Raw genomic sequence first — 22,015 nt, forward strand, 5'->3', positions numbered from 1 at the left:
GGAGGTGCACTCCTGGAGATTTTATACTTATTTTTTTTCTTCTTTTCCTTACTGTTACTTCTCACCTACTTTAAAATTAAAAAAAGACTTTTCTTGGAAAAAAAAAGATTTCAGAAGTTTGAGCCAATTTCTCTGTAGTTACTCTGAAGTCTTTGGACAAAAGGAAGGTATAGTGTGACTTAGCTAACAGTAATGCAGACTGGACAACATTAAACATGCATGAACATTAGTATATTGTGAGTATTATTATTTTTTTAACTGTATTATCTTGTGGTGACTAATGATCGGATTGAATTTTAAACAGCTGCATTTCCCTTATGGTCTGAGAGTGATTTATCTAATCAGCTTTTCCTTAAAGCAGACTGGCGAGTTTTTAAAATGCTAAAGTAAACATTCTATTGTAATATCTAAGCACGCCATTGGCACTGGAAACAGTTTCATTTTTATTTTGAAGCTGTTGGTATAGACAGACTCCGTAAGTCTGGAGAGATAATAAATCCTCTACAGGTATAGGCATCTAACGTTAGTACCAGAGGAAGAGAATTCTGCCCCAGTGGGGTAATTCCATGCCAAATCATCACAGATTAATAAAACTTGACATGCTGATTTGGTCACATGAGTAACCCACGGAACTGAAACTGCACATGTCTTGGATCAATATTAAGGGAGATTTAAGCTAACAAAATTTGAACTTATATGGGGGGGGGGTGTAATTATGACTTTTATTGGCTAGATCATCCTAAATACATTGCACAGAAATGGTTGCCATATTGTTTTAAAGCTCTTTTCCAACTATATATTTTGCGTAAATACTATACTATAGCATTAGACCAGATATTGAGGAGATGTTCATGACATTATAACCTTGATTTAGTAAAAAAACAAAAACTTTTTTTGGCTATTTAATTTTTAATAATCACTAATGAAACGCTCATTTTTCATTTTGGGGATAGCATAATATTTGCACAAAATATAGAGCTTTCTGTGCAACATACTTAACCAAAAGTATTTTGATTTTACAATTGTTGCATTGTATCAAGCAAAGAAAAGGGCTTCTGCCTGGCCAAAATGCTACTTAGCTGCAGAGGGGCCATTAATGTAGACAGCCCCATTCCATATGAAACCATTTTTGAATCTCATTTAAGCTAAACAGCAACATTACTACAATGCACAGAGAACTCGCAATACCTAGAAAATTGCTCATGTGAAGAAGGGAGAAAAAAACAAAAAAATGCAAGCAGTGACTGAACTGAAAATTAAACACATGTAATAAAGGTTTCAAGAAGTCTGAAGTAGCTCAGTGAAAGTAGGAATCATCATTAAAAGTTAATTTTACAAAAAACAGCAAGATACTCTAGCTGAAAAAAAATCAAACACCTTTGAGAATATTCCAATAATGATTAGTTAGCATTTTCATTTACCCTACACAAAACATTCATATATAAGTATCAATAGCATTCTGGTACGGCAACAAAAGAACAGTGTTTACTGCAGCATAACCAAAAATAAGGACTACTGCTAAAGTAAATACAGCTTACATTTCTAAATACCTGACCTGAACAAAAATATGTCCCAAATATAATCCTTATAACATTTTAGAGGTAAATTTAAAACAAAAACAAGTATTATCACTTTAGTCTTGAAAATAGTTTGCCTTAAACTGTCAATGATTTAACAAAAATCATTTAAAGTCCTTTTTTTTCCCCTGAGCAATAGAAACACAAGGTTAATTATACTGAAGAAACGTCAAAAGTCATCAAAGCATCCGATGAGAACATGTCCTAGGGAAAGGCAGATGCAATTCATACAGAAACCTTTGCTTGCCTGCTGGCTGAAAAATAATACTGGGAAGCACAGATTTGTAAATATAAAACGAGATGCGTGGGGGGAAGGGGACTACTCATATACTTAAAACAATCAGTAATACTTTTTGAACAGTTACAGTATACAACTTTATAGACTGTTGTATGAATTAAGGTGACCTTACAACTATTCACGTAACTTATTTATTTAGACCATTGGCCCTAATCACTGTTATCTGACTATACAAAAACACCACCCTTGAATCTAGCCCAGAATGCTGAACAGAGAAGACACTGGTTAGAAAAACACAAAACACTGGGCTGCTATGACAACTAGCAAATCAGAATTCCCACAGTCCCATTTCTGCCACACACAGGGAAGATCCCCTGCCTGAGAATTCACTTAGACAGGAATTAAATTAAGAATCATCTGTTATAAAATACCATACAGCTAAATAAAGTTTCACTTTAATTAAAATAAATGCATATTCTGACAGCTTAAAGAGACTTTATAAACTAGCAAAACTGCATAGTTAGCAACAACAAATACAAAAAAGGCTCAAGCTAAATAAACCAACAATACTGAAAGATGACTTTATAATTTTTTTTTTTTTAAATTCAGTGTCATTTCTGTGCAAATTTCAACTAAGGTTGCTTAAACAGTCAATCACCACTATAACAAGCGATTCCTATACACTATAAATCAGATTCTTTGAGCACAGGGATAAAAACAATAGAGATCAGCTCATAAATAGTTTCCTGCAATGCAGGGAATTCATAAGCATAAAACCTCACCATGGCTCTTAAAAAAAATCAAACAAATCATTACTTATAAATCGAACCTTTGCTTCCTTGGGATTTAAATGAGAGCTGCTGCCTCTATTTAAATAAGGAAAGGCCTCAAACTCTGTACTAACCAGAAGCATTATAAGCATCATTAACAAAAACTGCAATACAGAACTGTTTCTTTTTAACATTTTATAATGCAAGAATAACAATATATAGTCTACTAATGGCCATGTTTTGAATAGCCAGCCAATGAAAATTAAATACTGCAATACCTATTCATTAATTTTAAATGAGAAAGTGGTACCAGAATGGGTAGTGACAAAATTAACTGTTACAGAAAAGTTTAACATATATAAATATTAAATACAATGTCAAGTACACTGGTTGTACCTTCACCTTCTCTTCAAGACGCAGAAGCTGCTGTACCCTGCAATTTCCTGCAGTTTTTAGTTGGGATCATTTAAACTTTACAAACATTATTAAGCCTCTTTATGCTGAACATAAGTAGATGGGGCAACCCTCTTTACAATTTGCATAATACATTGAACATGCATAGGCCTATTTGAACAAAACTTGTTTTAACATTAATCAATACAACAGTCAATAGATTAATTATATACAAAATAATTGTTAGTGGGATCCCTAAAATGAATCATTTTATATATCTATCTATTATATAAAAAAATCTTGGGTTGAGATGTGATCATCTCGGAGAGACACTTTGACGTCACGCGAGACTAGACATTACAACCTTAGGAAGCAAGGCCCCTGACATGGTGACTTTTGCACGTCACGCCCTACTTACAAGCAAGTTCACGGGCATCTAACCTCGCAGTTGTTGGAATGCTTTTGGCAGACACACTTCATGTGCTCCCAGATCTTAAAAATGTTATATGTTCTAGAAGGCACATGAACGACTAATTGAAGAAGAAACAGGCGCACGTCGAAAAGAGACACGAAAGTGTTGGAGAGAAAAGAAGGCAAAAAAGGATGCACAAGAGAACAATAATAATCTATGTGCAAATTCAGAAAATAAGGAAAGTAATAAGAACACAAGAAGAACACGGGGACATAGTTGGAAACTTGTTAAGGGTAAATTTCACACAAACATTAGGACGTTTTTCTTTACACAAAGAACAATAGACACTTGGAATAAGCTACCAAGTAGTGTGGTAGATAGTAAGACGTTGGGGACTTTCAAAACTCGACTTGATGTTTTTTTGGAAGAAATAAGTGGATAGGACTGGCGAACTTTGTTGGGCTGAATGGCCTGTTCTCATCTAGAGTGTTCTAATGCTCTAATAATCAGCCCGGACATCCCGCAAGAGACACTAACGTCCCGTAAGACAAAGCAGTGAGGCAAAAGGACAACTGCTGTACAGGCTTTTAAATGATCGACGCACAGCATGACAAGCAGAAGACGCAGACTGGCAGCAGCAAGCAGAAAGACAGCAGCTGATCCATTCACAACTCCTAAGCATGTGTTCAGTCCTCCCTCCCACCACCCCCCTTCACAACGTGAGTGGCAGTGACGCGAAGTGACTAGTGCTTAGCGTGCCTTAGGGTGGTGGGCTGGGGGCCGGGGTAAGCAAGCGAAAGCGAGGACAGATGCTGTACAGACTTTGAAATGATCGACGTGCAGCGCGAAAAGCAGAACACGCAGCATGGCAGGAGGAGCAGTAAGCAAGCAGGTAATCCATCCACATCTCCAAAGTGTGCGTTCAGCCACCCCCTTCACAACGCGAGCGGCAGAGACGCGAAGTGGCTGGCGCGTTGCACACCCCGGGGAAGGGGATGGCAAAGCCCCTATAGGGCTGCAACGATTAGTCGATGCAATCGATGACAAACTACAAAAAAATTGTCGACGCATCATAAACAGAACCTTAAATAGAGGCTCCAGTCACAAAGAACCACGTTGGTTTTTGTAACTGCTATGCAATACATGAACGTCGGGGGGCAGTATCTTTTGTTATTGTTTGTCAGGACTGCATACAGTTCTACCAACAAAGAAAGAATGTCTGAGGAGAAGAAGAATGTAGAGGGAAATAAACGTGATTGCAATGGTGAGTCGGATAGAGGAGGGGGAAGGAGATGGAAAAAATTGAGACAGAAACTTTCTAAAGTGTGGGAGCACTTCATCGAAAAAAGAAAAAAAGTTGAATACAAATTATGCAAAGCAGAGCTTTCTTTTCACGGCAGCACCACCACGATGCATGAGCATCTGAAACGCAAGCATCCTGGAGCTGTGATGCTGCCGTCTCTTGAGAGGTAAGTTTTAGCGAGTAAAGTTAGTGTCACGTGTTGATGTTTGTACTATGATGTGCATACCAAGGTTTTGACAATGACAGTTAACCCTTAAACCGACACATACTTGGGGGTAAATGCACCCCTGGACGCCAAATACTTTTTAGCTGCACTTTTTAAGTAAACGTCACAATTCACAAAGCAAATGTGAAATTTTAATGGAACATGTATTTTTTTTCATGCAAAGAGCATCACAATTACTGCAACACTGATCATTTTACACACTGCAAATGAACTGTAAAAACTATTATAAAAAAAAAAAAAAAAAAAAAAAAACTACGGCAACAATCTATTATTATATATTCAAGGTACAACTGAAGTCATTGGTGAAATTCAGTAAATCACTGAGCCAACTGCGCTTGAACTGGTTGCACACAAACACACAGAGGTAAGCGCCGATGCTTGCAGGCTCGACTAGTGCAGCGGCTAAATCCCAGAGACAGTGGGGCTGCAGTTCTGCTGGGGTCGGCAGTGGTCGTAAGCTGGCTGCTCAACGAATGTACGGCTTTGACTAATCACCTCCGGCGTGCTGGCAATTTGGTCTGTGAAGCAAATATAGCCGGTTGCGGGGTTCAATGAATATACATTGCCAAATATACTCGGCCCCGGCGTGCTGGCAAATTGCACTGAGATACAACATTAGCCGGTTCTGGCGGTTTAAGGGTTAAGTGAATATTAATTTCAGTTATGTTTGCTAACGTGTTTGGAGCTATAGTAAACGAGTGAATAGGAGTAGCTGAGCCGTCCTAGTTTTTTTTTCTTCTTTTTTCATATAATATTTGAGTTCATATGAATAGTAAACCATCTCTAACTAATGTTAGGTAACTTGTGTTTTGGAGTATATCAGTAATTAGCTTGTTACATATTTTAGTCTGTTATTTTTTTTATTTTGGCATAATATAGTACATGATGTGATAAACTACAACACTTTTCCTTTAGAGTGTGATGATTAAAACATCTTTCTCTGTCTGCAAAATCATTCTTGTGTATTCCTGCTACCTCTGCTCCTTCTGAGTGTCTCTTCTCAGCAGCTGGGAACATTGTGTCAAAGAAGAGAGCCAGCCTCACACAAGAGCATGTCGAAATGCTCACGTTCCTGCCCTGCAATCAGGAATATATGAACCGAATCTTTTATAAATTGTACATTATTGTTTTATTTTATTTGAACTGAAGCTTTATTTAAACTTTTGGACTTTAAGACGCACCAGTGGCAATTTGTGGTTAAATTAAATTTACTTTTTTTGTTTAAAGACTATGTGCACTTTAGTTTGTATTGTTTCATGTATTTCTTTTTTATTGTGATGGTCACACTAATATAAAACATCTGATTATTTTCAAATTCATATGTTTCACTGGTTGTTATTTTAATTCGATTAGTTTTAACTTTAATCATGTTAATGCAGAGACATCACGGTGACATTCACAGGTGGACAGACATGAGCAGATGAGGTAAGACATGCACTGGAGCCCAGAACAGGATGTGCAACCACAGATAGCAAGCATCAAAATAGTCAGGCATGAAATAATCGTGACTAATCGAAAAAAATAAATAAATAAATTAAAAAAGAAAAAAAAAAAAATTTGAAGATTAGTCGACTAACAAAATAATCATTAGTTGCAGTCCTAGCTCCCTAGTTTACATTTTATACACTTATATAGTAGTAATTAAATATTGACAGCATTAGTTAACAAAAATTAAAAATACGTCATTAACAAAAAATTTATTTTATTAACTTAAAATAAAAATGAAAAACTGAAAATTAGAACTAAATGAAAATTAAACTGGTTTTTGTCATTTTAATTCTCTTTGTGCATAATTTACATGCATATGTGCAGTTGCTGGTATTCTTATGATGTATTATTTAAAACCACAGAGTCCTAAATTTGGAAAGGAACGAGCATTGATTTGTGTGCATGTGCAAGTATCCCATACTGCCGATGTCTGAATTTGTGAATTTCATTGATGTTGTCATCTGTCAGTTAGCTATTCCTTCCAGAACAGAGAGTGAAAACCAAAGCCTTCACTTGTCAATGACCATTGGCCATAATTAACCATTAGTTATAGAAGCCCCAACTCTGGACAATGGCAGGCAACTTTTGCTAATCTTCAATGAAAAGGCGCTTAAATTAAAATTTCACCATGGCTGGATTAACCATTAAGCAATATAAGCACATGACTAGGACATCTAGGGAAGGAGGAAATTTAATTGCAGATTTATCATGGATCATATGGTGTAAAACTGCAAATGGTGCAGCTGAACCAAGTTCCACAAAAAGGGGCTCCCACATTAAATTAAAAATTTATACACATACATATATACATACACACACGCACACAATAAAAAAAAATAATAGAGGCTCACAGGATTGTTCTTGATCATGTCGGCTATCATCTTCACTCGTCCACTGAGAGTGAGTGCAGCTCATATCTATATAGGGGCACCAAAATCTTTTAAGTGCTTAGGGTCTCTAAAGGCCCTAATCTGGCCCTGCAGGCCACACACTACTTTGGAAAATACAGCTAAAGACTTTGTAAATTAGAGCCATGGAGGCTATGGCAAGCTCCAATAAACCAAGTGGAAAAAAATGTTACCTTTACATGCCAAATAAGGTAGGAATTTTAGCTATGTCACCTTATTTCTCATAGATGTTGCTTGTTTACGGACTTTACTTTTGCTGTGACAGATTATGTAGCATGGAGTCAATGTTATCAACCGAGCCCACATCACACATATATGTTTAGTTTTAATTAGGTTATTAGTACAGATGTTTTAATGTGGGCTGTTCGGTGTTGCAGAATGCAATCCTGTCAAACTATCATGAAAGCTTCACTATGTGAAATGCTTCATCGACAATAAATGGATGGAGCGCATTAATCTTAATATATTTAGATTGATGTAGTACCGCAAAGTTTTTAAAAGAGGATCTCTGTCTTGAGTATTTATTTCACAGTGGCCTGGAGGTCTAAGATATGTTTAGCCATTAATTGGTTGATGTCTGTCCAACTCATGGCTGTAAAACTGATAGTGTAATCTGCTCTGATTCTATTCATTTTTCCTTAACATCAACATTTACAATTCCTAGTAAGCCTAAAAAATTGTGTTATTTGTTCATGGCTTTCTTCATTATTTTGCTACTTATTACTTAATCTAATTCAAAATGTTGACTTTCAAATATTTATTAATGTTTGATATTAGTTTTTATCCTAGATTATTAATATCATTTTTGCTTTTATTTCTGTTGAGTTCCTTTGACTATTTATGAAGTGCTTTGATCATTTGGAAGGTGCTATATAAATAAAATGTATTATTAATATTAAACAGTGCCACAAGTTCAGGCTTGAATACTAGCCTGGTCAATGTGTATATGAAGTTTGCATGTTCTCCCCATGTGTATGTGGAAAGAGTATGTGTAACTTCAGATACTGTTTTATAGTTGGATATTAGAAGCGTGTCATTAAGTGCGCTTAATTCCTACATGTGTGATTAAATGATATGCTGCCAGTTTAGGATCATAGGGAATTTCCTGAAAAAATGCATTTTCAAAGTTTTGAAATGGATAGATGACATATAGTCCATATCAGAAGAGATCAGAAATATAAAACAAGAGTATACGCATGTAGTGTTCTTATTGCTTGCGAAGGGAATCTCAATAATAAAAAAGAAAACTTTTTGAATAGCCAATTGCTTGAACAAGGAGCCAGTTAAAGTAACAAATTACAACAAAGTGAAGTTATTTGATTTTTGAATTTCTTGATTATACTGGAAGCCTTGAACTGTCACATTATCATGTGGAAACTAAGCACTGTCACAGACAGTAAACTATATGCATTAAGTTGACAGGTAGAACATGAATGATTTGACAACTATGGAGAAAACTGCATTTTTACACTTGAAAAACTGTGCCTGTGAGGACATTTTTGGTGAGTAATATAAAATAAAATGTAACAAACACTCAATTTTAATGACTGAAAAACTAAAACTAAATTAAAAAAAGAATAAAAAACTAAAATTAGAAAATAGCAAAAACTAAACAAAATCAAACTAAAAATATCTCTTAAAACTACAAAAACACTGATTCTAATCAATTAACTTGTGCTGTCAACACATGGTAAGGCTTTCACTTTCAGCAAATTTTGAAGTCCAGTTTACAAAGAAAAAAAAAAGGGTATTGTCTCCTCTTCAGTAACAAAATTTCAAAAGGCTTAAGATAAGCAAATATAGTGAAATGATCCAAAAAGGTAGAAACACTGACAAACAGGATTCAATTGTAGAATGACACAAAACACTTTAAATTAGTTCACCAATTTTAATGAGGGGGGAAAAGGGATGATAGTTGCTATAGAAAAACTAGTTAATTTTTATTCCAACACTTTCACAGAACACATTAGTATTACTATAACTGGACGTTTCCGATTCCCAAAAATCTAAAGGAAAACAGCAGTTTAAACAAGAAGAGAAAAAACAAGCAAACCACAAACAGAACAACTGGGTTCCAATGCATTTGTGCGATGTCCCTAAAATGTGTTTTCTAGTTTTTTGAGAAAAAAACAAAAAAAACAAAAAAAAAAAACACTCTCTTCTTAACATTAAACATCAACACAGATTGTGTTAAGTAAAATTAATCTTTTAATAACTTTTAATAAAAAAAAGTCACTTCTCATTGCTACAAATTTCTTTTGTATACATCACACAGGTTTTTCTTTAATAACTTCCTTCTGAATTCCCTATTCATCCACTGACAAATTTTAAAGTTCCCAATGCTCACAAAGTTTTGGGACAAACTGCATTGTACATAACACACCGATAACAACAAAACTATCAGCTCCTTTCATCAGTACAAATAACATCCAAGTGAATTAAGCAGCCAAGTCAGAAATATTCAAAAGTTAAAGAGCATTACGTGCAACATAAAATGGGGATCACAGAACGTGTACTTATGTATCATAAGGAGAACAGAAGTTTGACAGCCACTCAACGAATACAAAGCCAGCATATGAACAGGGACATAGTACTAAAGTAAACATACACCACAGTAAACTCATTTCCAGCATGCACCCTTCATAAATTCACGACATTATTTCAATTTCACTTCATAACTGGATGCTGCAATGTATTTACTCCTTTCTTACATGTTCAAAACACATTCACTTGTTGTTCTCAAGGTTAGGTGCTTCTTGCACAAGAACAGTGTAAGGAAGCAAAGCTGATTAAGTCAAGTCCAGAACACGGAAAATAAGGGTTGGATCCAAAAAAAAAAAAAAAAAAAAAAGCCACAACACATTAATCAATATAAACAACATTTAGCAGATGAGTCAGTTTTATTTCTTGCACAATATGTGGTTTATTTTTAGGTCTACAAGAGCACAGTATAACATGCATATGCAGAAGCCAAATTAAAACTGAATTAGGCCTACCTTAACAGTGACATGAGTGGAACTGTGCTAACAAAAGCAAGGACACCAGTTTTTGCACTCATTGTTTCATGATAGGAAAGTCCTTTAACAGACTGTGCTCCAGAAGAATCTGACACTTGTGCTGAGTTCAGCTTTCAGGGTGTCATATATCTGCATCATTTTCCAATGCTATACATTCAGAAGGGCAGAGCTAAGTAATAACTGGGGAGTCAAGAAGGACACAGCTGAATAGACGTAAAACAAAGAAACTGAAATACTCAAAAATCTCATTATATCCTGCAATCTCACCCCACCGCTCCTTAAACACTTTTTCAAATACAATAAAACTAAAGTGCTTTATCAGTTGTGGGTTATCTGTAGCCACCTCTATCAATTTTGAAAATAACAAATTTGCACATAGTACTGTGTTTTTATGATGGAATGTTTATACTGCATGCAGCACATTATCTGGATGTTTTTTCCTCTCTCTTGAGTTTAAGATAAAATAAGCTTAGGTGGCATGCAGGTCAGTCATAACAGACACTTTGATAACCCACTCTGGATTTTCCTACTCTGACTCAATTCTCCCACTAGAGTGATGAAAAAGTCCTGTTGCTCTGCCACGAGACAATCAGTTCACTTCATTGCAAACTGTCTAATACTCAGAACTCTCCAAATATGTCCATATTAGGGCATCACTAGGATACATTAATATATAAGATGGTACCCTATGCAGTACATCACAGAAAGACAAAAGAGCTACCTGAATCTATGAATTTGTATTTTGAAGTCCAGCTACCTAGATTCTTATCAATACAAATTCTATAAATACCTGCTTACAGTCTTGAATCACAATCAATTAATTACATATGTCACACACAGATACTGTAAATGGGTTGGTATTTGTATGAATAACCACATAGCAGCAGATTTTAAAAAGTCACCACATATAAATAAGTATCAGTCAGAGACAAGTAACCATATTAACCCCTTATGCACGGAGAGGTTCTTGACATTCTTATACCTAAATTACAAACCCAAAAATAAATGACTATTACTCTACTTATGTAATAAAGGAACTGCAAAAGGCCGCACAGTACCAAGTACAACACTATAAATTATTAAAAACCTTTGTTTACACCAATTTCAACTAAATAAAAACACCAAAAAAATTGCTGTTTAAGGTATTTTTCTCCAAAAAAGTATTTTACAGTATATAATATTTTATGGTAACTATGTACAGATAGTTATGCACTTATTCACACCTTTACTTTCAAAATTATTTTTCATGCTAGTCTTCTAGTCCAGGGATGGGCAATGTCGGTCCTGGAGAGCCACAGTGGCTACAGGTTTTAATTCCAACCCAATTGCTTTAATTAGAAACCAGTCCTTGTCAATCTCAGACCTGATTTAGTTTTATGGCTTGTTAGTCTGCAATGTAAGGTACTTATATCGTAGATTGTTTTCCTTTCCAAGGATATCATTTAAATGATTTGAAGCCTAAAAAGGATAATTTTCAGTCTGTTACATTTTCTATTTAGTGGCTTATTAAATCAAACAATGCATGATGAACACACACACACACAGATGTAAATGGAAACAGTTTAGATGGGGAACTGCTGGCTGCTTTGTCATTTACATCTTAATGCTAATAAGGAGCCATTAAAACAGTAAAAGCAGCTGTTTAAGATTGAAATAAGAAATTCAGGGTGGGGAACCTTAACAAGCGAGACCTCTAAAATGAAACATCAAAATGTCTCTTGAGCAATAAGTGCTTCATCAGCAATAATTGACTTCTCATTAAAAAACTGAGTTGGAACAAAAACCTGCAGTCACTGTGGCTCTCCAGGGCTGACACTGCTCACCCCTGAGCTAGACAGAGTGAATCCTTTTATTTTGTACAGTCCATTGATTTTTGTGTGCTACAATTCATACATCTTCTCCTGCCTTTTATTGCAGTTGCCCAACAGAAGTTCAGCATGTGTTTGTTTATTACTCTTGATGTTCTAGCTTTTTTCTTTCATTTCATGTCTGGAATATACATACTTACATTTTCATACCAGCTTCTTCCAGTGCTGGGTTACGGGGTGGTGATGGGGGGGATAATGCCTTTGCTGGTTGTCTTGGGTACAGGGCAAGAAACAGACAGCCCTGTGCACAGAGCTAGACATACAGACGCACAGACCTAAACCAGTGTTTCTTAGCCTCTTGTGTGTAACATGTGGCAGTCATCAGGTCGCAGGCACAAGAGACTTGCATTATATTGGTGCTGAATTATCATTTTCCTCTGGGTTCTGCAATTCCCTACTAATCTATACTATTCACTGCCGTCTTTTCTGGTTCTTCTGTGGTGGCGATCTGTGCCACCAACACCTGATCAAGGTACCATGCTGCCCCCAGTGTTTATGAATTGAATGGCAGGTATTCCACATGTCCAACATCATCTTCAATTTCTTTTATGTGAAGCCTGAAAACCATAAGGACTTATCTAGAACATTTATGTTGGGTAGAATGCCCAGTGGGGGCTGGATGATCTTTTGGCCTTGGAACCCCCTGCAGTTATTGTTTTATTTTTCTCCACCCTATCTGGTGTTTTTTCCTGTTCTCCTGCCCATTCAACCTTACCTTTTTTTCTTTACTACATACTGTATAATATTATTACCTAATCTTGTTTGTTGATGATTTATATTAACTTCCTATTATTTCACATTGTAAAGCACTTTGAGCTACAGTGTTTGTATAAAAAACATGCTATACAAATAAATGTTGTTTTTATGATTTATTTGAAAGGAGACACCCATGGCAGGCCCGGTCTTAGGTATTATGGGGCCCTAGGCGAAAGGGGGATCCAGGGGCCCCTTGAGGGGGGCAGAGCCCCCCTGGAAGCTCTGCGAAATGCGTGAAAATTAGACCAAGGAGACGTTTTCTTGTAACGTTACGAGGTCATCACCCTGCGTCCCTTTTTCGCCCGGAGCCGCCCACGCGGACACGCCCCCGCTGGCCCACGTGATTTAAACATGCGAGGGGAGGGGCGGGCCGGGGGCCTGGCCGCCGTCGATCTGGGGCCCCCCGGACGCCGGGGCCCTAGGCGGTCGCCTACTTCGCCTATGCCTAAGGCCGGGCCTCCCCATGGGTATGTAAAAATACCATTACAGTAATCCCTCACTTATCGCGGGAGATAGGTTCCAAGGCCGACCGCGATAACTGAATTTCCGCGAAGTAGGGACACCATATTTATTTAATTATTTAACGTGTATTTGGACGTTTTTAAACCCTCCCTGTATTGTTTACAACCCACCCTTTACTCTGTTAATAACAGGGACAACTGCTAAGCAATATGAAATTGGTAGATAAGTTTACACTTACTGTATAGCGAAGTACACGTAGCTACCGTCTTTTTCTGAAAATAAGACATCCCCCGAAAATAAGCCCTATCGAGATTTTCGGAACTTTTTGTAATATAAGCCCTCCCCCGAAAATAAGCCCTAGTTAAAATAATGTGAAAAAAAGAATTCGTTAAAAAATGCTGTTGATTTATTAAGTATGTTTAACTTCCCGAGGGCGGCACGGTGGCGCAGTGGGTAGCGCTGCTGCCTCGCAGTTGGGAGATCTGGGGACCTGGGTTCGCTTCCCGGGTCCTCCCTGCGTGGAGTTTGCATGTTCTCCCCGTGTCTGCGTGGGTTTCCTCCGGGCGCTCCGGTTTCCTCCCACGGTCCAAAGACATGCAGGTTAGGTGGATTGGCGATTCTAAATTGGCCCTAGTGTGTGCTTGGTGTGTGGGTGTGTTTGTGTGTATCCTGCGGTGGGTTGGCACCCTGCCCAGGATTGGTTCCCTGCCTTGTGCCCTGTGTTGGCTGGGATTGGCTCCAGCAGACCCCCGTGACCCTGTGTTCGGATTCAGCGGGTTGGAAAATGGATGGATGGATGGATGGATGTTTAACTTCCCTAATACTCGTATTTCAGAGAAATGTTTGAAATAAAATATTCCGAGAAATTCATTGTTTACCTCTACAGTTCGTTTCAAATTAATTCTTGGAATTTATCTTAAAAATACAACATAAGGCAGCATGAATACATAAATATTGTGTCCGCTCTGCTCTGCTGTGTTGTACTGCGTCGCGCGTATCGCAGAGTATGGTCGAATGAGGTGGGGAGGGGGTGGAGGGGGGCATGCATATGCGGAATGCGACGGAACGCGTCGTTGGCGCACACTATAAATAATTGTTCGTTAAGGCAGCAGTCTACATTGAGCGACAGTGCAGATACAATGTTTGTTCATTTCAGTCTTGTAAGTCTGATTATTTCCTCATACGTAATTTTATTTTTTATAAAGTGAATAATTTTTAACCGCAGTTAAAATGAGTACAAAACGAAAGAGCTATTCCGTCGAGTACAAAAGGGAATTGTGGAAGACTCCAAGGGTGTAAATCTTGATTTATGACGATGTTCCAGAAGAAGATGACATGACTGTAATTGAATAAATTTTAATTTCTGTATTCTGTGTAAAATAAATAAATATTAAATAAAAATATATAAATATACTTTTATTTTTGTCCTCCCCCGAAAATAAGCCCTAGTGCGTATTTTGGACCAAAAAAGAAAGTAAGACAGTGTCTTATTTTCGGAAAAAGACGGTATATATGACGTGATGATGGTGATGAATATGCTGCGCAGTAAAAATGATGACGATGAAGGTGATAATCCCCTGAATGCAGTAGCAAGAGCACGTTAATGCTGAATGAGTGAGATGAGACTTCCTGGTTAATGCAGCACTCCGTCGCTGAGCCAATCAGCAGCACACAGGAACTTAACTGCGTGCTCTGATTGGGTAGCTTCTCAGCCATCCGCCAATAGCATCTCTTGTATGAAATCAACTGGGCAAACCAACTGAGGAAGCAAATACCAGAAGTAAAAAGACCCGTTGTCCGCAGAAACCCGCGAAGCAGCAAAAAATCCGCGTTATATATTTAGATATGTTTACATATAAAATCCGCGAAGTCGTGAATCCGCGAAAAGTGAACCGCAAAGTAGCGAGGGATTACTGTACTGCTTTTATTGACTTGTGGGTTTATTGCATTGTACACAAACAATACCTTGGCAGGACACCTTGTGCATAAATGGCTATGGAAGGGTTTTATAAAACATGTTTGAGTGCAGAACAATGACAATGTGGATGCTGAAAGCAACCAAATGAAGTTTTGTAATGTCACTATATTTCTAATACTACAAAACTACTTGCTTTTGAAGATTAATTTTCTGTGATTAAACATGTACGAGAGCCAGTCCCTGCCCATACCCCTAACCCCCCACACCACCACAGAATGACTTGTATTGAAGGAAAAAGTGATATTTTAAGGCTTCTTACACTTATGGAATCCCAGTGTTGCAAAAAGAACCTGTTTGATGAATTTGGACTGATAAAAATTTTTTAAGCCATGTTTAATAATCAGTGTTGAAACAAAGTACATACAACAACTGAAACTAATGGAAGCAGTTTTTTTTTAACCTTTGAAAGAACTTGAATATTTACAACTACATACAGCAATCTACTTTATATACCATTTGCATGCTTCATGAAAAGAACAGGCTTTTTTATTCCTATAAAACTTAGCTGAAAAATATGTTTTTAATTTGTCTTTAAGAAACATATGCCAAATAATTTAAGCCACCAAAAAAAAAAAAAAAAATCATCTGAGCCAAATATGGTCCCTAAGGGCAGGCTCCTGAGTGTGCAAGAGTTGAAAAATGAACACTTAGCCACACATACAGCACATTGCTTACAATGTGGCTACAAGCATTTTTTATAAATTTAAAAAACACTCATGCCTGTTCTAAATATTTAAAAACAAATTTACCGTGTATTGGTCTGCTTTGAAACAGCAAAGTTTTTATTTCCAGGTTTCTGGAATATTTATTACAATAAAAGGTAATAAAACACTATATCACGGATTGTGAACTCTGCCTTCAGGTACACAGAGTGCAGCAAGGAGTACTTGGAATGACTGATTAGTGCTACCAGCTAGGGCAATATGGAATTAAATTGATATTGCAAATATATATACATCGATATGTTCCCAAAACATGTAGAAGACTGAAGGTCAGCACTATACAAAAAAATAAAGTATATACACTCTTCTATCTGTTTTGGTTGATTTTCTAATAGCAAAGGAAAATTATAATAAACTTATATAATAATAATAATAATAATAATATTATACACCTTCCAAAAATATTTCAGATGTTTTCAGAAATCACAAATTATTTACCTATTCTCTTCCAGTCTAAACTTCAACTGAAAAGTCACATTAAGACAAAATTAGTTATCCCTCAACAGGTGCTGCATATTAAAAATCCAAAACTGAAGCAGTCTACTTAAAGTCACACATTTATAATTCTATACACAGAATAATAGACTAGAACTTGAAGTTGACTTACAACTTGAACTTTTGCCATACTTTTGGGGGTGGTGTCCATCAGATCATTTTTGTGGATTTCTACGAGTGTATTTGCCGTGGCTTATTTACAATTTTTTGATCAGCATTTGCAAATCACCATTTTCGTTTGTTTATTAATTTTCTAGTTGTGCCCCAGATTCTTGAAAGGATTAAAGCGAAAACCTTGCCTGGTTTACTCAAGGACATGGACATTCACCTTTTTAGATTCAAACCAGTTCAGTGCTACTTTGGCCCTGTGCTTCAATTCATTGCCCTGCTGACTCTTCTGTAATACTTTGTTAATTTAGCAGTCTAATCAGAACTCTGTTACCCTACTCTATCCATTTTGTTGCAACAAACTTTCAAGCTTCTGCTGAAAAGAACCATTTTATTACCTAATCTCTTACTTACAATAAATATTCTTTAGTCCTCACTTTCAAGCTTTCATTCTTATTCACTGCATGAACACGGCTTCCTAAGCAGATTGTGGAGTTTTTAATTCAGGAAATGTGACAGCGACATCAGTGGTGCACATACAATAGTCAGACAATTAAATCCTCATTAGGCTAGTTAGAGCTATCTAAGAACTGGGACCCAATACTTGTGTAAATAACTATTTTCATATCGTTTTGAGTTTAATTTAGGTCTGTACATCTTTTCTTTCTTAACATTAGTTTGGAATATAAATAAGGGCAATGAGTGAGAGATGTTTAAGTATCTTTGTTTAATCCAGTGACATTTCAAAATGTTATCAATGTTTCCAGAGTAGTTTAAATGAATGAACGAGATACAAAACATGGTGCAAAGTATTTATAGCCACTAACCTTCAATGCAATATTCAAGAAGTGAGCTACCTAAGACATTCAGTGCCTTCAGCATATCCAGCTGGATCACATTCACCCCATCAGCCTGCTATCACACAACTTTTTCAATGGTGTGGCTAAAGAAAGTAAATCTATTCCATCAGATCCTTCTAACACTGTATGCTACACACATATATTTATATATACATAAATACACGTGTGTGTATTCACTAAAATAATATAAGGAAATGAGAAATTTAAATTTGACATTATTAACATACATATCCCAGGTCAAAACTAATTAAATACTGCATATGGATGTGAAATATCAGCACACATACAAAGTTTTAAAAATTAGTAAAATATTGATTGCAAAATTTGACCCAGACAAACGGAGAAGGTAAGTTGAATAAAACTGTAAACATCCAACATCCAACAAGCTAAGCACTTGACCAATGCTGCTTAATTTTCATACTGAATTTGACAAAACCTCCATATCAATTTATCAAAATAATTTTTTTAAAATCAACTAGGGGATTATGCCAGCTGCTCGCCAACCCCTGTGCCTGCGCCATGCGCCAGCCTCTCTGCGGTTTTGCCGCTCACGTATGGGGATGCTGAGGTACAATTTAAGCAGATTTTTATTTTCATGGGAATTGTTACATATGCATCAACATAACATAACTGCCAGTGATTGAATTTTGTTCCTCTCTCTATTAAATAAAACTTTTTAGAATGTTTGGCACTTAGATTTGCAAAAGCTATTCTAATGGGAAACTGTTGATGTTTTAATACAAATGGCATATCAAGATCTCCTTTGTTGTCTAATGTTACCCACGGAAGATGTACTACATTACCTTTCTTGGATACATTCTTCTTTCTGCAGTAATTTGTGCATTGGAAGACTGAACGTTGTTAACGGTTGTAGATATTCTTTGGGATATTATAAGTTGTTGCTTCATCTTCCGCACGTTCATCACCACCTAATTCAGCATAGTCTAGTGATACGCATTTAACCATTTCGTCATGTAACCGATTGACATTTTTGGCATTAATTTATTTGACTTCCTCATTTCTTGGTGCTAGGATTGCCCGTGTACTCATTTTTTCCGTTGATAACCCTTCGTGATGAAATCTTCAATAAAATTTGGACATAATACGTCGTCTTTAATTGGGAATTTAAAGTGAGGAAAGTGTTAAAATGTATAAGAGCTGAGAGCACCGTGTTCTTGTTTGTTTGTGAGGAGGGCGTGACTTGAAAAAATCTCAAGGCAAAAGTCTCATCTTCGGGACCTGAAAAATCTCTCTTCCAAAAAGTCTCGTCAGATCGAATTTTTTTTATATAATAGAGAGATTTGTCTACATTGGTCTTAAGCCTTCGACTGTTTGATCAAAAGTCCAACACGCTAACCACTTGACCAACACTGCTAATTCATATATATAGTATATGTGTTGGCTAAAACACTAATTCTATATATATATATATATATATATATATATATATATATATACACACATACACACACATATACATATACACACACACACAGGTCCATAAATATTTGGACAGAGACAACTTTCTTCTAATTTTGGTTCTGTACATTACCACAATGGATTATAAATGAAACAACTCAGATGCAGTTGAAGTGCAGACTTTCAGCTTTAATTCAGTGGGGTGAACAAAACGATTGCATAAAAATGTGAGGCAACTAAAGCATTTTTTTAACACAATCCCTTCATTTCAGGGGCTCAAAAGTAATTGGACAAATTAAATAACTGGAAATAAAATGTTCATTTCTAATACTTGGTTGAAAACCCTTTGCTGGCAATGACAGCCTGAAGTCTTGAACTCATGGACATCACCAGATGCTGGGTTTCCTCCTTTTTAATGCTCTGCCAGGCCTTTACTGCAGCGGCTTTCAGTTGATGTTTGTTTGTGGGCCTTTCTGTCTGTAGTTTAGTCTTCAACAAGTGAAATGCATGCTCAATTGGGTTAAGATCAGGTGACTGACTTGGCCATTCAAGAATTTTCCACTTCTTTGCTTTAATAAACTCCTGGGTTGCTTTGGCTGTATGTTTTGGGTCATTGTCCATCTGTATCATGAAACACCGCCCAATCAATTTGACTGCATTTAGCTGGATTTGAGCAGACAGTATGTCTCTGAACACCTCAGAATTCATTCGGCTGCTTCTGTCCTGTGTCACATCATCAATAAACACTAGTGTCCCAGTGCCACTGGCAGCCATGCACGCCCAAGCCATCACACTACCTCCACCGTGTTTTACAGATGATGTGGTATGCTTTGGATAATGAGCTGTTCCACACCTTCTCCATACTTTTTTCTTGCCATCATTCTGGTAGAGGTTGATCTTGGTTTCATCTGTCCAAAGATTGTTTTTTCCAGAACTGTGCTGGCTTTTTTAGATGTTCTTTAGCAAAGTCCAATCTAGCCTTTCTATTCTTGAGGTTTATGAGTGGCTTGCACCTTGCAGTGCACCCTCTGTATTTACTTTTATGCAGTTTTCTCTTTATATTAGACTTGGATATCGATATGCCTACCCCCTGGAGAGTGTTGTTCACTTGGTTGACTGTTGTGAAGGGGTTTCTCTTCACCATGGAAATGATTCTGCGATCATCCACCACTGTTGTCTTCCGTGGACGTCCAGTGCTTGCTTGCTTTCTTTCTCAGGATGTACCAAACTGTAGATTTTGCCACTCGTAATATTGTAGCAATTTCTCGGATGGGTTTTTTCTGTTTTCGCAGCTTAAGGGTGGCTTCTTTCACCTGAATGGAGAGCTCCTTTGACCGCATGTTGTCTGTTCACAGCAAAATTTTCCACATTCAAGCACCACACCTCAAATCAACTCCAGGCCTTTTATCTGCTTAATTGATAATGACATAACGACGGATGTGCCCACACCTGCCCATGAAATAGCCTTTGAGTCAATTGTCCAATTACTTTTGAGCCCCTGAAATGAAGGGATTGTGTTAAAAAAATGCTTTGGTTGCCTCACATTTTTATGCAATCATTTTGTTCACCCCACTGAATTAAAGCTGAAAGTCTGCACTTCAACTGCATCTGAGTTGTTTCATTTAAAATTCATTGTGGTAATGTACAGAACAAAAATTAGAAGAAAGTTGTCTCTGTCCAAATATTTATAGACCTAACTGTGTGTGTGTATATATGTGTGTGTGTGTGTTTTCTAAAAGTATAATATAAGGAAATGAGAAATGTAAATTTCATGTAATTAACAAACATCCTGGGTCAAAACTGATGATATTGCATTGTCACCGGATATCAGCATGCACACAAAGTTTGAAGGATATCTGGTTTGGTAAAAGTGGATAAAAAATTGATTACAAAATTTGACCCAGACCAATAGAGAGGGCAAGCTGAATAAAATCATAAAAAATTAAGCTACATTTAGAAATAATAGCACCATATAATATTGTAGTTAAAAAAGGAACCACTTGAAAATGGCATTGATCGATATGCTGTTAATAGCTGTGGGAGGTCTGATCCCAAAAAGATGAGGGGAAAAAAAAAACAACCACCAACCAAGTATTTAGCACAGTAAATACAATCCCTTCTTTCTCAAACTTAATAATACCACGCCACTCAGTTAAACAAGCTAAAGACAAATTTAAATTGTATGAAAAATAAAGTAAATTCACCAAAAGAAAAAAGCTATCAAAAGAAAATGAACAATGCTGGTATAAAATCACAATCGATATTGTTCCAAGACAGAAGAAAAGCACCTAGCTCTTAATATTAGTTAAAACACATTAGACAGATAGAACTTTATTTATTTCCAGGGGAAATATGGCCTTTTACAGAAGCTTTTTAAATAAATAAATGAGCACACACATACACACATTTTGGTCTGAACACTCACTTGAATGACTATAAAGCAAGAAAATTCAAAAGAAAGAAAAGTTCTGACTTTGCTGTCACATTCCCAGTGAGGCATTATGCTGTTGGTATAAAGGAGCCCTAGTAGCGTTTCTCAAAACACTTTTGCTGAATAATTCATTGGCTGAAACTACTCAGTGTGTTAGACATAGAATGTGCAGCGCTGATCATAATGGCACACAGTTTTCTTTTAATTCTAAAATTAAAATTGAAAATTAAATTTAAAAGTATCTGTATAACTAAAAACATGAAAAGGAACTAATTTACCGAATAAGTGGAACACCAATGACACTCAAGTCATCTTAAAGATTTTACTTTAAATCTCAAAATACACAAAAGGAAAAACAACTCTTCAGGCCGCAATCCCAAATCTTTGTGAAACGTTATACCACTAAGTGACTGTAACGGCCAAATCCTTTAAGTTAATGTTAATAGTAAAATTTCCTTAGTCTGCTTAGTTTGAACTTGAAAATACAGGTAATACAGCTTAACAAACTTAATCTTTCATTATCTTTAACTTCCTATAAATTACAGAAAATGGAATGTTAATAATTTTAACTCTGTGTGACAGAA

At 36.5% G+C, this 22,015-nt stretch overlaps 1 protein-coding gene across 15 annotated transcripts in view; it reads right to left on the reverse strand.

Annotated features, from left to right (window-relative positions):
* Nucleotides 1-22,015, reverse strand: part of LOC114656263 (eukaryotic translation initiation factor 4 gamma 3-like) — a 271,004-nt gene that overhangs the window by 228,409 nt on the left and 20,580 nt on the right. The window lies entirely within an intron of this gene.

The sequence above is a fragment of the Erpetoichthys calabaricus genome, chromosome 8 (assembly GCF_900747795.2).
Source record: "Erpetoichthys calabaricus chromosome 8, fErpCal1.3, whole genome shotgun sequence".
In the NCBI taxonomy this organism is placed as follows: domain Eukaryota; kingdom Metazoa; phylum Chordata; class Cladistia; order Polypteriformes; family Polypteridae; genus Erpetoichthys; species Erpetoichthys calabaricus.